Below are 18,015 nucleotides of genomic sequence, written 5' to 3' on the forward strand. Positions count from 1 at the left end.
CCTCCCGCGCCTCCGTCCCGTCGTAGCCGGGGCCGGCCTCGCGCCCTCGGCCAGCGCTTGGATGCCGCGCAAGAGAGCCATCTCCAGCCTCAGCAGCCCTTGCAGCCGTTCCTGTTCAGCCTCCGACAGAGCCGAGTTCCGGGCGAGCAGAGTCTCCCGGCCGCGCCGGGCTTGGTTCAGCTGCCCGCAGAAGCGTTCCAGGTCCGGCGGCTCGTCCAGCTTCACCGCCCAGCGCCAGCGGGCCTGGACCGGCTCGGAGACACGCGCCGCCAGCAGCGCCTCCGTTTCGGCCAGCCTGTTCGCCAGTTGCTCCGGGGAGATGCCCAGCGCCGCCATCGCCTACTTGACCCGGATCCCTGCGAGCCCTCCGGCCGGCGACTTCTCCTAAGGTCCGCCCGGAGCCCACCCACCCACAACCCCTTTGTTGGGCCATGCCCACCCTTACAGGACCTTCCTCCCCAGAGGCGGGGCTTCCACGCCCGCTCCTTTCCCTTGACTCGGCGAAGGGTGGGGGGGGATTCACTTCTCTACGCCTTTCAACCGAACGTGGCCAACTAATAGCACTTTACAATCGGAATAACAGAGTCGGAAGGGACCTTGGAGGTCTTCTAGTCCAACCCACTGCTCAGGCAGGGAACCCTATCCCATTTCGAACGACCAGCCTTGTGGTGCAACCAAAACAATCTGGAACTGAACACACTCAAAACCGTAGAAATGATGGTAGACTTTAGGAGAAACCCTTCCATACTTCCACCTCTCACAATACTAGACAACACAGTAGCAACAGTAGAGACCTTGAAATTTCTAGGTTCTATCATATCGCAAGATCTAAAATGGACAGCTAACATCAAAAACATCATTAAAAAAGGACAACAAAGAATGTTCTTTCTGCGCCAATTCAGTAAGCTCAAACTGCCCAAAGAGCTGCTGATTCAGTTCTACAGAGGAATTACTGAGTCTGTCATTTGCACCTCTATAACTGTCTGGTTCGGTTCTGCAACCCAACAAGAAAGACACAGACTTCAGAGGATAATTAGATCTGCAGAAAAAATAATGGCTACCAACCTGCCTTCCATTGAAGACCTGTATACTGCACAAATCAAGAAGAGGGCCGTGAAAATATTTACAGATCTCTCACATCCAGGACATAAACTGTTTCAACTCCTACCCTCAAAACGACGCTATAGAACACTGCACAACAGAACAACTAGACACAAGAACAGTTTTTTCCCGAAGGCCATCACTCTGCTAAACAAATAATTCCTTCAACACTGTCAAACTATTTACTAAATCTGCACTACTATTAATCTTCTCATTGTTCCCATCACCAATCTCCTTCCACTTATGACTGTATGACTGTAACTTTGTTGCTGGCAATCCTTATGATTTATATTGATATATTGACCATCAATTGTGTTGTAAATGTTGTACCTTGATGAACGTATCTTTTCTTTTACATACACTGAGAGCATATGCACCAAGACAAATTCCTTGTGTGTCCAATCACACTTGGCCAATAAAAAAATTCTATTCTATTCTATTTCAGACAAATTGTTGTCCACTCTCTTCTTAAAAACCTCCAGTGTTAGAGCATTTACAACTTCTGGTGGCAAGCAGTTCCACTGGTTAATTGTTCTCACTGTCAGGAAATTTCTCCTTAGTTCTAGGTTGCTTTCTCTCCTATTTTCCATCCATTGCTTCTTGTCGTGCCCTCAGGTGCTTTGGACAATAGCTTGACCCTCCCCCAAATCTTCTTTGGGGCAGCCCCTCAAATAATAAAACACTGCTATCATGTCACTCCTAGGCCTTCTTTTCACTCGACTAGACAAACCCAATTCCTGCAACCATTCTTTAACTATTTTAGCCTCCAGTCCCCTAATCCTCTTTGATGCTCTTCTCTGCGCTGACATGTGACCTCCCCCAGAAGGAAGGAAAACGTCACCGCGCATCTCATGGTGAGGTGCCCACCTTCAATTTCTCTCCATCCCACCCACCCCTCTTTGCAGAAGATCTCCTTCAAAACTTTAGAGTTATACAACTAGTCCTAGCCTTATCCCCACAATGGAGCCCGGAATTTATATTGCCAGGCAAGAAAGTTGTTAAATTTAAAGTTGTTAAAGTTGTTTTTTTTTAAAAAAAGATGTTGAGACTCTAGAAAGAGTACAAAGAAGGGCAACAAAGATGATTAGGGGACTGGAGGCTAAAACATATGAAGAACGGTTGCAGGAACTGGGGATGGTCAGTTTAATGAAAAGAAGGACTAGGGGAGACATGATAGCTGTGTTCCAATATCTCAGGGGCTGCCACAAAGAAGAGGGAGTCAAACTATTCTCCAAAGCAGGGGTCTCCAACCTCGGCAACTTTAAGACTTGTGGACTTCCAACTCTTTGCTGGCTGAGGGACTCTGGGAGTTGAAGTCCACAAGTCTTAAAGGGACCAAGGTTGGAGACCCCTGCTCCAAAGCTCCTGAGGGTAGGACAAGAAGCAATGGGTGGAAACTAATCAAGGAGAGAAGCAGCTTAGAACTAAGGAGAAATTTCCTGACAGTGAGAACAATCAATAAGTGGAACGACTTGCCTGCAGAAGTTGTGAATGCTCCAACACTGGAAATTTTTAAGAAAATGTTGGATAGCCATTTGTCTGAGATGGTGCAGGGTTTCCTGCCTGGGCAGGGGGTTGGACTAGAAAGCCTCCAAGGTCCTTTCCAACTTTGTTATTATGTTATGTTAAATGAATTTCCCCCCATTTTATCACCTTTCTTGCCACCGTTGTTAAATGAATCACTGCAGCTGTCAAGTTAGTAACCCCGGTTCTAGAGTAAATCTGGCTTCCCCACTGACTTTGCTCATCAGAAGGCTGCCAAAGGGGGATCATATCATCCCAGGATACGTCCTAAATATGAGTCAGTTGCCAGTTTTCCAGATTTTGATCATATGATGGTTCAAGGGCCGGGATAGCTCAGGCTGTAAGAAGCCTGTTATTAGAACACAGCAGCCTGCAATTACTGCAGGTTCGAATCCCACCAGGCCCAAGGTTGACTCAGCCTTCCATCCTTATAAGGTAGGTAAAATGAGGACCCAGATTGTTGGGGGCAATAAGTTGACTTTGTAAAAATATACAAATAGAATGAGACTATTGCCTTATACATTGTAAGCCGCCCTGAGTCTTCGGAGAAGGGCGGGGTATAAATGTAAACAACAACAAAAAAATGTTGCAAGTGTGATAGGCGGTCATAAGTCACTTTTTTTTTAGTGACGTCGTAACTTCGAACGATCACCAAATGAACTGTTGTAAGTTGAGGCTTACCTATGTATCGCTTCACAGTGCTTTATAGCCCTCTCTAAGCAGTTTTCAATCAAAAATTGGGGGGGAAAAATCAATTTTTGAATTTCAAAAATTTTCAAAAAATTTTCAAATAAATTTTCAGAATCAAAAATTATTATTATTATTATTATTATTATTATTATTATTATTATTATTATTATTATTATTATTTGATCATATTTATATACCGCCCTATCTCCCGAAGGACTCAGGGCGGTTTACAGGCACTTAAAAAACACATAAATACAATATAAAAACAATTAAAAAACTTATTCTAAAAGCCCAATAATTAAAAATATAGAAATAAAACCCAATTTAAAACCCATAAATTTAAAATCTAACTCAGTCCTGCGCAATTAAATAAGTAGGTTTTAAGCTCGCGGCGGAAGGTCCGAAGGTCCGGAAGCTGACGAAGTCCGGGGGGTAGTTCGTTCCAGAGGGTGGAAGCCCCCACAGAGAAGGCCTTTCCCCTGGGTGTCGCCAGACGACATTGCCTCGCTGACGGCATCCTGAGGAGTCCCTCTCTATGAGAGCGCACGGGTCGGTGAGAGGTATTTGGTAGCAGCAGGCGGTCCCGTAAATAACCCGTAAATAAAAATTGGAATTAAGATTGCCGGAAGAAATATCAACAACCTCAGATATGCAGATGATACCACTCTAATGGCAAAGAGAGCGAAGAGGAACTAAAGAGCCACTTGATGCGGGTGAAGGAGGAGAGTGCAAAAGTTGGCTTGAAACTCAACATTAAGAAAACTAAAGTCATGGCATCCGGCCCTCTCAATTCCTGGCAGATAGATGGTGAAGAAATGGAGGTAGTGACAGATTTTATTTTCCTGGGCTCCAAGATCACCGCAGATGGGGACTGCAGCCAAGAAATTAAAAGACGCTTGCTCCTGGGGAGGAAAGCTATGGCAAATCTAGACAGCATACTAAAAAGCAGAGACATCACCCTGCCAACCAAAGTGCGTATAGTCAAAGCTATGGTTTTCCCAGTTGCAATGTATGGCTATGAAGGTTGGACCATAAGGAAGGCTGAGTGCCAAAGAATGGAGGCCTTTGAACTCTGGTGCTGGAGAAGACTCCTGCGAGTCCCTTGGAATGCAAGGCGAACAAACAAGTCAGTTCTAGAGGAGATCAACCCTGACTGCTCTTTAGAAGGCCAGATCCTGAAGAGGAAACTGAAATACTTTGGCCACCTAATGAGAAAGAAGGACTCACTGAAGAAGAGCCTAATGCTGGGAAAGATGGAGGGCAAAAGAAGAAGGGGACGACAGAGAACGAGGTGGCTGGATGGAGTCACTGAAGCAGTAGGCATGAGTTTAAATGGACTCCAGAGGATGGTAGAGGACAGGAAGGCCTGGAGGAATGTTGTCCATGGGGTCGCGATGGGTCGGACACGACTTCGCAACTAGCAACAAAAAGCAGTTTTCAGAGTCTGCCTATTGCCCCCAACAGTCTGGATCCTAATTTTACCAGCCTCGGAAAGATGGAAGGTTGAGTCAAGGTTGAGCGGGTGAGGATTGAACCCCTGGCAGTTGGCAGAATTAGCCTGCAATACAGCACTCTAACCACTGCACCACCACGACTCTTTTACACGGAGATCAGCAAAAGGAAGGAATCTCCCTCTCGCCCTGATTTTCCTCCTTTGAGCCATTGGCATCTGGGAATGAAACAGGGTCCAGCGTGGACCTAAACTCCAGTGGCTTGCCAAACAATACCAGTTTCAACCAAGGACTCAGTCCCTGCCTGCTGAACATGGGCAACTAATAGCACTTAAGGCTTATATACCGCGTCAAGTTGTAAAAAAAGTTGTAAAAAAATGAAGGTGGCAGCAACGATGGTCGGTTTCACACAAGGCAATGCAAATAGTGTAATCCAGTAGTGTGTTTCAATTTTTTTTTACTACCGGTTCTGTGGGTGTGGCTTGGTGGGCGGGGCATGGCTTGGTGGGTGTGGCTTGGTGGGCGGGGCAGTGGAAAGATACTGTAAAATCTCCATTCCCACCCTAATCCAGGGGAAGGTGACTGCAAAATCCCCATTTCCTCCCAATCAGCTGGGATTTGGGAGGCAAAGAATAGATGGGGGCGAGGCCAGTCAGAATTTTTACTACCAATTCTCCGAACTACTCAAAATTTCTGCTACCGGTTCTTCAGAACTGGTCAGAACCTGCTGAAACCCACCTCTGGTGTAACCGCGTCAGCTAATCCACATTTGGTCTTTACTCTTTCAAAGCAAGGAGGAAATCCCCTTCAAATTTACCTTTGCACATGTGTATCATCTCAGTGACATTTTCTTGGCCAACCTTCTACAAGGTTTGTCCCACTATCCAGAGCCTAATTCTGAGATGACTGGGGAGAGAGAAAAATGCTTAGGAGGTTGGAGAACGATAAACCTGGAAAAGATATTAAGAGGTCATTCTTTCTATGGAGGTGTTCTGTCTCCTTCCCCACTTCAGATCCACGAGCTGGCCTTCAGCCAGTGGATTCACGGCTCTTATCAGTCCTGGCAGAGAAATCGCAGCTACCTGCCAAAGTTCAAACAAATGACTCACGTAGCAAGACTTTCAGCTCTTTTTGAAATGGTTCAGCTCAACTTTTGCTTCCCGTGGAGTGAGAGCAGTCCCAAAGCTCCTTATATACCCTGTGGGGTGGGGCTCCTGCCCCACCCTTCCCTTTGATGATGCCGCCTCTCTAATCTTCTGAAGCGCAGGTCAATCCAAGCTTGATTATTATTATCATCAGCTGGGTCTGAAGGCGTGAAGAAGTGACTACGAGAGTGAGGGGGAAGGGCCGGTAAGGCTTACCTTGGGAGCACCGATGCCTTTGGCCCGGCTCCAGGAGCCAGAACCAGGCCAGTCGGAGGACGTAATGAGGCCGTCATCCCCTGATTCCTCCCTTCCTCAGGCTACGCCTTCAGACCCAGCTGATAATAATAATAATCAAGCTTGGATTAACCCGCGCTTCAGAAGATTAGAGAGGCGCGTCATCAAAGGGAAGGGTGGGGCAGGAGCCCCACCCACAGGATATATAAGGAGCTTTGGGACTGCTCGCACTCCATGGGGAGCAAAAGATTAGCTGAACCGTTTCAAAGAGAGCTGAAGTCTTACTCTGCGAGTCATTTGTTTGAACTTTGGCAAGCAGCTGCGATTTCTCTGCCAGGACTGATAAGAACCGTGAATTCACTGGCTGAAGGCCAGCTCGTTACTCCGAAGTGGGGAAGGAGACAGAACAGTGAGTCAGTTGGTGGTGTAGCTGACAGCACGGTGAAAACGGTGCACTTTCACACGGTGAAAACGATGCACTTTCACGGGGTTCGTTAGCAGAGCAGCTGAGTCATTTCTTTGCCCGCTTTGAAGTGGAAACATCAGAGACAGCTAAAATACAGCCACCAGCCCATTGTAGCCCCCACCTCATTGTGGAGGAACAGAAGATGAGGAGCATTTGAGAGCTGTGGACCCTAGAAAGGCTGCCAGTCCTGATGGTATCTCTGGCCGAGTGCTTAAAGACTGTGCTGATCAGTTGGCTGGAGTCTTTATCAAGATCTTCAATCGGTCTTTATCCCAGTCCACTATCTCATCGTGTTTGAAGGCTTCCATCATTGCTGCCAAAGAAGTTCCCTATCAATAACCTCAAAGATTACAGATCAGTGGCACTCACTCCTATCATCATCAAGTGCTTTGAGAAATTGGTCTGCCGGCACATCATTTCTTGCCTTCCGCATACATTTGATAAACACCAGTTTGCATACAGAACAAATCGATCTGCAGAGGATGCCATAGCCATCACTCTGCACACTGCTGTGACTCATTTGGAACAACTGGGGGGGGAGGGCTATGTGAGGATGCTTTTTCCAGATTTTAGCTCTGCATTTAACACAATTCTACCATATAAACTAGTGTCTAAATTTATGGATCTTGGGCTTCCTTATTCAATCTGCCTTTGGATTATGGATTTTCTGTCTGGCTGTTGTCAAAGGGTTGGATTAGGTAACCGTATCTCTTCAGCTCTTATTCTTAACACTGGTACACTACAGGGTTGTGTGTTGAGTCCCTTTGTTCTGTCCCCCCCACCTCACCTAAGAAAATGCACGCGCCGAAGGACATCTGCCAGCAATTTATTTACAAGTTGACCTGGTTTCCTTTGGCAGAGGAAAGTTCTGGCAGCTACTCTCCAAGTGCCTGCCAAGTTTCTTAATAGGAGAGAGTGTGTTTGCAGTTTGTTGCCGGGGCAACCAGGAGTCTAAAGAATGGTCAAGAGTTACTTACGAAAATCCAAAAACTGTCTGAAGCTCACACAATGCAGTTTTTGTCTGTCACAGGAGCTATGGAGCAACTCCACCTGCTTTTATCCCCTGTGGGTGTGGCTCAGTGACTCAGCACTCTCTGGGCCTGCCACACCTCTTCCTTTGCTGCACATGCCTCTCCCTCCGACGCTGTCCTGGATTGATCCTCCTTGCCCTCTGTCAGTGGAGGCTCCGACACGCCTTCTCCTTGCCTTCAGCTGGCACCTGAGGCATTGCCAGAAAGGAGGGACCTGGAGAGGGAGGCCTTGTCGGCTCCTCTCCCTCACTCTCAGAGTCATCCTTCTCCATGAGGACAGGCTCGGGAGCCGGAGTCACAACACCCTTACTCTGTAGTCATGATGGCGAAGCTATGGCACACGTGCCAGAGATGGCACGCAAAACCCTCTCTGTGGGCACACGTGCCATTGCCAGCTGCTCTTCTGGTTTCTGATGCGCACATGCGTGTCATCCAGCTGGTCCTCGCAGGCGCCGGAGCACTGGAAAACAGCCTGAAAAAGGCCAAAAATCAGGGCGTTTTGGGGGGTGTTTTCAGGGCGTTTTGGGGGGGGCAGTTTGGGGCCAAAAACAGTCCGAAAAATGGCCTGAAAATGCCCAAAAAACAGACATGCACACACCAGCCAGTTGGTCTTCGGGTTTCCGGTGCTCCGATGCACGTGTATGCACAAGCCTTCCTCGGTGCCGAAAAGGTTCACCATCACTGCTCTATAGTCTTTATGTGCATGGCTGCATTCCCGCTCACACCAGTAATAGGATTATTAAATTTGCAGATGATACAACAGTGGTGGGGGGGAACTCATCTCCGGGGTAGATGAGTTGGCCAGTCGAGATGAAGTGGACCAGTTGCTTTCACGGTATGGAGACAATAACTTGTTCCTTAACACCAGTAAGACCAAGGAGCTAATAGTGGACTACAGAAGGAATAGATCAGACATCCAGCCCTTGCTCATCAAGGGAGGCAGAATGGAGCAAGTGGCCAGTTTTAAGTTTCTGGATGTTATCATAAAAGAGGGCCTGACCTGGCAGCCCTGGTCAAAAGGGCCCAGCAGAGATTATACTACCAGAGACTTCTCAGGAAACAACAACTGAATGAGAAACTGGTGGTGACCGTCTACTGCTGCACCATAGAGAGTATTTTAACTTACTGCACCTGTGTATGGTTTGCCAATTGCACAACGGCAGATAGGACAGCACTCCAGAGGGTCAACATCATTGCCCTGAGGATCACTGGTTGCCCTCTCCCCTCTTTGGAAGAGCTTTAAAGCTCCTGCTGCCTTAAGGAAGTTCAAAACATTCTTAAAGATCCATCTCATCCTGGGCACCCTTTTTTTTTTGAACTATTACCATTTGGCAGACGGTTCAGGATAAAAACAAGGACAGTTTTTAGTCAAAAACCTTACAGATAAACAGAAAAAAGATTTAATGGAAAAGACAGATAGTCAGTATCTGGAGATAGTGAAGAAAGTAAAATATTTGGGAATTTATTTATCAGTAAGATGTGCAGCTATAAAAGAAGATAATTATTCCAAATCAAGTTTGACCTGGAAAAGTGGAAAAACCTGCAACTATCATTGTTAGGAAGAATAGCTACCATCAAGATGAATATTTTGCCGAGACTATTATTTTTGTTCCAAACAATTCCAATAAAATTAGAAAAGAAATACTTTGAGGAATTAAACAGAATAGTATTAAAATTTATATGGCAAGGTAAAAAAAGCAAGAATAAGTTCAAAACTACTACAAGACTCTAACAATAGAGGAGGGTTTGGGTTGACAGACTGGGAGCTAAATTACCAGGTATCTGCACTTGCTTGCCTAAAAGAACAGATAACTTTGAGGCACAGACAATTATTAATTCTGGAGGGTCGTGATTTGCAACTGGGGCGGTATGCTTTTCTATGGTACGGGAAAAAATACACAAATATTTCCAAGGACATTATATTAGAAATGCTTTGTTCTTAGTATGGTGCAAAAATTAAGGAAAAACACTATTTGAAAACACCAGCCTGGCTTTCCACGATGGAGGCATTGATATGTCCAAACTTGATTGATATGGGGAAAATTATAAGATATAAAGGTATCTTGCATGAGAAAGGGGAACTGAATAACAAACAGGAATTGAATACTCAAGGGGTAGATTTAGCATGGTGGCTGCATTTACAAATACAATCAAGATATGAAAAAGATGCCAGGAAACTAAGAAAAATTAATTTTAAAAATGTATAACTATTTACTGAGTATTAGAATCGAAGAAGAGCAAGTAAAGAAAACATGTATGGGCTAGAAATTTTGGTTTCTCTACAGCAGTGATGGTGAATCTTTTAGAGCAGGGGTAGTCAACCTTTTTATACCTACCTCCCACTTTTGTATCTCTGTTAATAGTAAAATTTTCTAACCGCCCACTGGTTCCACAGTAATGTGCCGTGTATTGTCGTCTGCGCATGCCTCTCGCGCATCATGGATTGGGTTTGGGGGGGTGGCGCTGGCTACCAGCTCTGCTTGTCTGTTACAGCTGGCTGGCTGGTGTGGGGGGAGATGCGCGAGCTATTCTGGGACGAGGCTCTTTTGTTTGCGGTCGCACTATAGCGCCGTTTAGTTTCACTTACGTAACGCGAACTAAACTTATGCGGGGGCGATACAAATAGTATATTTTCAGAAATTTAAATTGTCACGGGGAATTTTATGAAAACCTAATGAAAATGTTTTTAAATAATGCTATGAATTTTTTTAAAAAAAGTTAATTAAATTTTAAAAAAAGGAAAGTGCTTCAGTATCGGATGAAACCCCTACCTCCCACCATGAAAGCTGGAGCGCCCACTAGTGGGCGGTACGGACCAGGTTGACTACCACTGTTTTAGAGACTGAGTGCCCAAACTGCAACTCAAAACCCACTTATTTATTGCTAAGTGCCGGCACAGCAATTTAACCTGAATACTGAGGTTTTCGTTTAGAAAAAAACAACTCGTACGTTATTAACATACTTTGTCTTTAAAAAAAAACCCACAATAACAGAGCTTTCAGTGATACGAACAACTTTTTATTGAAAGGTAAAAGTTTGCATTTGGCAGGCTTTAATGTGACTTTTGCTGTTGTATGCCTGCTGATAATTTTTCTATCCTTGGCTCATACTTTGTAAGTTTGAGAGCAACAAATGCAGCATTCAGGTCATCCGTTAGTTTGTTTCTGGTGTCAGGTTTGATATAATTCAAAGCCGAAAACAGCTGCTCACAAACATGAGATGATCCAAACAAAGTGAGGAAAGCAATCCCGAGTGCTTTCATTGATTTAAAATTATTTGGCAGAGAATTCCATACTTTAAGAATTTCATTTTCAGAACTAACTGTGCTGTCCTTCATCATCTTCTCCATCTTCTCAAGTGTTTCACGCAGGCCACAGAATTTATTTTTCCACATACGGTTTTCTTGGAATTCCAATAGCTCCATTTCCAGGTTTTCTAAATCTAACCAGTGTAAGCAGGAAAGGTCAAGTTCTTCAAATTTGGCTTTATCTGGAGAAGTAAGAAAACACAGGGTCGTCTCCATCTTACGGAACTGTACAAACCTGTTACTAAAATTCACCTTTGCCGCTGCTACAATGCTAGAAAATTCCTTGTAGATTTCCTGCTGGCTTGTAGGATTGCCCGCAAATGACGCAGAATTTTCTAAATGCATTTTTAGATTTGGAAAGTATTTCAGCCGCCCACTTTCAAGGTCTCTTTCAAAAACCTGCAGTTTTCTCTCAAATGTTTTGATATCACAAAACGTCCTTTCTGCTGTTTTCCCTACATATTGTAGTTGTTCGTTCAGTACATTGAAGTGTACTGTAAAATCTGTAAAAAACGTGAGGTTGGTAAGCCAAGCTGTATCAGTGAGCTGTGGATATTCCTGCCCATTTTCATTCATAAACAGCCTAATTTCATCCAAGCAGGTGACAAATCTCTCCAGGACTCGTCCTCTGCTCAGCCACCGGATATTATTGTACATAAGTAAACAATTATACTGTGCCTGAACCTCCTCAAAAAGTGCTTTAAACTGTTGAAAATTCAAAGCACGAGCCGTGATGAAATTCACCATTTTTGTGACATCTTTGAGGACATCGTCAAATTTTTTGCTGCTTTCCTTAGCACAAAGAGATTCTTGATGTATAATGCAACGGAACTCAATGACTTTATGCTTTATTTCTTTAACAAACAACTGTATGAAATCAGATGTTGCCCCCACCGTAGAAGGTGCCCCACCACTAGTAATCGAAACCACTTTTTCTGGTCTTACGTCTTGTGACAAAAAAGCCTCCATCACAGCATTGTAGATATCTGTCCCTTGCGTTCTCTCGGGCAAAGACACCAGTTTCACCAGCTCTTCTCTCATGACGTCACCAACAGCATAACGCAAAATTATTGCTAGCCTGGCATGATTATTTACATCGGTGCTTCCATCCAAGCACATAGAGTAACAGGCTGCCTTTTGTAAGTCAGTGGCGAGCTGCTGACTGACATCACTCGCCATGCGCTGGACTCGATCTTTCACAGTATTCCTGCTGAGTGGCATCTCAGAGATGCGTTTAATAATTTTATCCCTGTTTGGGAAATCATGGAAGAGGGAATTGCACCTAGACAACATCGCTGTTTTGATCATATCTCCATCAGAGAGGGGCTTACAATGTTTTGCTATGCACAGTGAAATCTGAAAACTGGCAGCTGTCAGATGGTTTGTCCTGGAAAGATGGTTGGAAAAACTAAAAGACCGGAAGGGATATGCCCTCAATGTCCCTTCAAGAAACTCTTTTCTTTCCGCTGCACCAAGTGCGGCAGCACTTTTGTGGTTGGTGAGAAAGTGCCGTTTGACACTTGATGTGCGACACACAACACTTTCATGACACAAAGTGCATAACGCTTTCCCGTTGTGTTCAATCATTCCAAATGACTCTGTCCAGGCTTCTTGGAATGATCTTCCACTATCTGTTTTTGCTTTTTTTGCTGCACTCGTTCTTGGGTGTTCAAGACTTGGAGTCTACAAAAACACAACATTTAAAAAAAAAAAAAAAAAGAGGCATCCAATACAAATCTACTCCTGTACTAAAATAGCTAACACTATTAGTTAATACTAATGAAATAGATATTCCCTGAAACAACAATCTATGGCAGTGATTCCCAGCTGGAGTTCCTTTTGAATTTGCTGAGCACTGACCACCAGCTTTTGGCCTGCTCTGAAAAGGCATCTGAGTGCATTTTCTACCTTTGAGTCACCTACGCTGTACATGCGTTGGACCTACTTCTTGGGGAATTTGCATAAATAAGATGAAGTGGAGGTGTAAGGAACAAGGCAGGGCCAGTGGCACATGCTGGGAGGAGGAGGGTAAGGGAAGGTTTTTCGGCACAGGAACATCCATCGCTCAGGGAAGTAGCCGGAGCAGGACGCAGCGGGGAAGCCTTGTAAAAAATGCACGGGCCACAGTGGGGATGGTGAGGCTCAGTTGCCTTTTGGGCCCAGGCTCTCACACAACATTCCCCAGAGAGCAAATCCTTGGATGGATCATTCTGAAGACCTCGAGGGGCTCCAGAGTTTCCATGCACCTCCAACAGCCTGAGCGTGGTCTGGGTGAGCAGCGACAGAAGCAAGGAGGGGAGGGTCACATAGTCCCCATACTCACAGCAAGTACGGCAACAGCAGGCAAGCGGGCGAGGTCTGGGAGCAGCTGAGCGCAATCGGCGATGGCAGGAGCAGCTGGGCCCGACTGGCGACGGCAGGCAAGCGGGCGAGGTCTGGGAGGAGCAGGCGAGGTCTGGGAGCAGCGGGTGAGGTCTGGGAGTAGTGGCCGAGGTCCGGAAGCAGTTGGGGTTAGGCCACGTGGTCTGGGCAATTGGCCATGGCAGTCAAGCAGTCCATTTTTTACCCTCCATTTTGTAAATTGGAAGTCTGCTTTCGGCCAGAAAGCAACTTGGTGCGGCGACGCGTGCCCACAGAGGGGGCTCTGTGTTCCACCTCTGGCATGGATGCCATAGGTTCGCCACCACTGCTCTATAGAATTGGATAAATGGCAAACATTGTGGGATAGAAACTATAAATTAACAATGTCTACTCCATATAAAGAAAACCTCTTTGAAATGTATTATAGACGGCACTTCCCACCAGCTAGATTAGCCAGATATTCAAAGATATGTGGGTGGAAATGCCAAAAAGTGGGTGGAAATGTCTGCGTCTTTTAGAACGAATATGGAACAAGGAATCTTCTCTTACCTGAGAAGGTATCCTGACTTGGATCTTCATGGAAGATCCCACTGAGGAGGTTCGGGCGATCGGTGGCGGCAAAGCAGGTGAGGTCTGGGAGCAGCTGGGATCGGTCGGCGGCCGCAGGAGCAGCTGGGCCTAATCGGCGATAACAGAAGCAGCTGGGCCCGATCGGTGATGGCAGGCAAGCAGGCGGGGTCTGGGAGCAGCGGGCGAGGTCCGGGAGCAGCAGGCGAGGTCCAGGAGCAGCTGGGCCTGGGCCATGTGGTCCGGGCGATCGGGAACGGCAGTCAAGCGATCCATTTTTTCCCCCCCATTTTGTAAATGGGAAGTCTGCTTTCGGCCAGAAAGCAACTTGGCGTGGCGACGCATGCCCACAGAGAGGGCTCTGTGTGCCACCTCTGGCATGCGTGCCATAGGTTCGCCACCACTGCTCTATAGAATTGAATAAATGGCAAAAAGTGTGGGATAGAAACTATAAATTAACAATGTCTACTTCATATAAAGAAAACTTATATAAAATGTATTATACATGGCACATCCCACCAGCTAGATAACCAAGATGTTCAAAGATATGTCTGCTAAATGTTGGAAGTGTAACCGGATTCCGGGCTCATACTACCATATGAGGTGGATGTGCCCAAAGGCAAAAATATATTGGACAAAAATAAATACAAATAGAAAAAATGATAAAGGAACATATGGATTTAAAACCAGAAACATTCTTGTTGGGTATCATACCAGAAAAATACGGTAAAGGGAATATGTATTTAATATTACATGTGTTAACAGCGGCCAGAATTGTATTTGCAAAATATTGAAAGGGTGAGGAGATCCCTACAGAAGAAAAGATAATAAAAAAATATTAGAATGTGCAAAAATGAATAGATTAACTGTTAGCACTTGAAATTAAGGAGAAAGAAGACATTGAATATTTTGAAATATGGGATTTGTTTTATCTATGGTTAAACAACACAAATAGAAGTTAGACCCTTTAAAACCACAAGAGAAGGATTAGTTTTATTATGAGGGCTGATTACTGTGTGTTGTTATTAACTTTGATTAGTGCTAATAATTAATATGTATTAATTTTATGATAAGAGAGCATTGTTATTACAGGACTATTACTGAAGAATATTAATACAAACAGGATGAAGATTGCTCAAGGTAATTGTAACCAGACAACACACTATTCATGTGGATATTGAAAATGTTGTTGTTCTACTTATAGCAAAAACAAAAAACTTACATGCAAAAAAATGTGAGTCAGTGGTCAATCACATGACCATGAGGATGCTGGGACAGTCATAAGTGTGAAAAATGGTCATAAATCACATTTTTCAGGGCCATTGCATCTTCAAACGGTCACTAAATGAACTGTTACAAGTCGAGGATTATCTGTAAAACTGCACAGTATGAAAATGGACCACTTCTATTTTATGAACTTCTTTAAACCGTCACAAAATCCATTTGTTTAAATCAGAGGTCGGCATCCTTAAACACTCAAAGAGCCACTTGGACCCGTTTCCTACAGGAAAAAAAAAACACACCGGGAACCACAAAACCTGGGTGGGCTTGGCCAACTCGATGTCACTCACTCCCACCCAGTCACATGACCCCCCAGCCACAAAACCATTCTCTGTCTCTCTCCCCCTCTCCCTATTTCCTTCTCTTCCCTACACTTTCTGTATCTCTGTGTCTGTCCCTCTCCCTCTCTTCCCCGCTCTATGTATCACTCTGTGTGTCTCTATCTCTCTGTGTGTGTGTGTATATGTGTGTGTGTGTGTGTGTGTGTGTCTCCTCCCTCCTTTCGGGCAACCACCTCCTCCTCTCCCCCATCCTCTTATAATGCCCTCGTTCTGTCTCCTTCCCCACTTTGGATCACCGAGCTGGCCTTCAGCCAGTGGATTCACGGCTGTTATCAGTCCTGGCAGAGAAATCGCAGCGGCCCGCCAAAGTTCAAACAAGTGACTCACAGAGCCAGACTTTCAGCTCTTTTTGAAACGGTTCAGCTAGCTTTTGCTTCCCGTGGAATGAGAGCAGTCCCAAAGCTCCTTATATATCCAGAATGCAGCTGCGCGGGTGATTGAGGGAGCCCCATGTTGCTCCCGGGTAACACCACTCCTGCGCAGTCTGCACTGGCTACCTGTGGTCTTTCGGGTGCGCTTCAAGGTTTTGGTTACCACCTTTAAAGCGCTCCATGGCTTAGGGCCCGGGTACTTACGGGACCGCCTGCTGTTACCCTATGCCTCCCATCAACCCGTACGCTCCCACAGAGAGGGTCTCCTCAGGGTGCCGTCCGCCAAGCAATGCCGGCTGGCGGCCCCCAGGGGAAGGGCCTTCTCTGTTGGAGCACCTACTCTCTGGAACGACCTTCCCCCCGGTTTGCGCCAAATATCTGACCTTCGGACCTTTCGTCGGGAATTAAAAACTCACTTATTTATTCAAGCGGGACTGGACTGATTTTTTAGACTTTTTAAATTTCTAAATTTTAATTTTAAATTTTTAAATCTTCTGTAATTTTATATGGGGCATTTTAGGTTTGTCCATTTGACGGTTTTAATTCGGCCACCATTGAATAAGTTTTTTAAATTGATTTTAACTTTGTATATTTATTGCTTTTTATCTTGGCTGTACACCGCCCTGAGTCCTTCGGGAGAAGGGCGGTATAAAAGTTTAATTAATAAATAAATAAATAAATAAATAAATAAATATCCTGTGGGGTGGGGTTCCTGCCCCACCCTTCCCTTTGATGACGCCACCTCTCTAATCTTCTGAAGCGCAGGTCAATCCAAGCTTGATTATTATTATTATCATCAGCTGGGTCTGAAGGCGTAGCCTGAGGAAGGGAGGAATCAGGGGATGACAGCCTCATTACGTCCTCCGACTGGTCTGGTTCTGGCTCCTGGAGCTGAGCCAAAGGAATCGGTGCTCCCGAGGTAAGCCTTACCGGCCCTTCCCCCTCACTCTCGGAGTCACTTTCGGGCATGGGGCCAGGTTCGGGGGCTGGAGTTACAACAGCCCTGGCCAACTGTGGCTGAGCCAGGAGCGCGCACATGCTGCAGAAAGACCATCCTCAAGCGAGTACAAAGTGCAGCAAAGGCACGCAGGATGGGCAGCCACTCGCTTAGGAGGGTCTTAACAGAACGTGGCTTCTCTCCCTGCACTAATGCTCCGGCCATCGCCTTGCCGTGTCATCCCCCACCCCTGGCAGCTCTTTGGCCGAGCGTGGAGGGAGAGAGAGAGAACGCGCATGCGTCTTTCCTGAGGGTGTAACTGTAACTCTGTTGAGGCAATTGAAAAGTTCGTGTGGATGTGTAATAGTTGCATATTAGGAAGTCATGTGAAATAATAATAATAATAATAATAATAATAATAATAATAATAATAATAATAATAATAATAATAATAATAATAATAGTAATAGTAATAGTAATAGTAATAATAATAATAATAATGATGTTTTAATTTGTATACCGCCCTTCTCCCGAAGGACTCAGGGCGGTGAACAAGCAAATAAAATACAAACAGAAACACACACAATAATTAAAACAACCCTTAAAAAACTGATTCAAATTTGCCAGAAAATTTAAAATAACATTACACCCCATAAAAATTACAGAAATTTAAAACCCATCAAAATTCAGTTAAAATTTAAAATTTAGAATTTAAAATCAGGCCAGTCCAGCCATACGAAATAAATAGGTTTTAAGTTCGCGGCGAAAGGTCCTAAGGTCAGGTAGTTGTCGAAGCCCGAGGGGAAGCTCGTTCCACAGGGTCGGAGCCCCCACAGAGAAGGCCCTCCCCCTGGGGGCCGCCAGTCGACACTGTTTGGCTGACGGCACCCTGAGGAGTCCCTCTCTGTTGGAGCGCACCCAACGATGGGAGATCGAGGCCGGCAGTAGACGATCCCGTAAGTAACCCGTTCCTAAGCCATGGAGCGCTTTAAAGGTGGTAACCAATACCTTGAAGCTCACCTGGAAAACAACAGGTAGCCAGTGCAGTCTGCGCAGGATAGGTGTTACGTGGGAGCTCCGAACCGCTCCCTCAATAACCAGTTGCCAAAGCGATATGTTACTCTCTCTCTTATACAACATAAATAGTAATTACCTTGGGGATTTGTATTGCTATTTCAAAGTGAGGAGTTTCCATTCCTGTCCCATCA

General features: G+C 45.3%; 1 pseudogene; it reads right to left on the reverse strand.

Moving 5' to 3' along the window:
• The window catches only part of LOC131193449 (zinc finger protein 845-like), a 52,434-nt pseudogene that overhangs the window by 21,593 nt on the left and 12,826 nt on the right, over positions 1-18,015 (reverse strand).

The sequence above is a fragment of the Ahaetulla prasina genome, chromosome 2, assembly GCF_028640845.1.
Source record: "Ahaetulla prasina isolate Xishuangbanna chromosome 2, ASM2864084v1, whole genome shotgun sequence".
Taxonomy (NCBI): domain Eukaryota; kingdom Metazoa; phylum Chordata; class Lepidosauria; order Squamata; family Colubridae; genus Ahaetulla; species Ahaetulla prasina.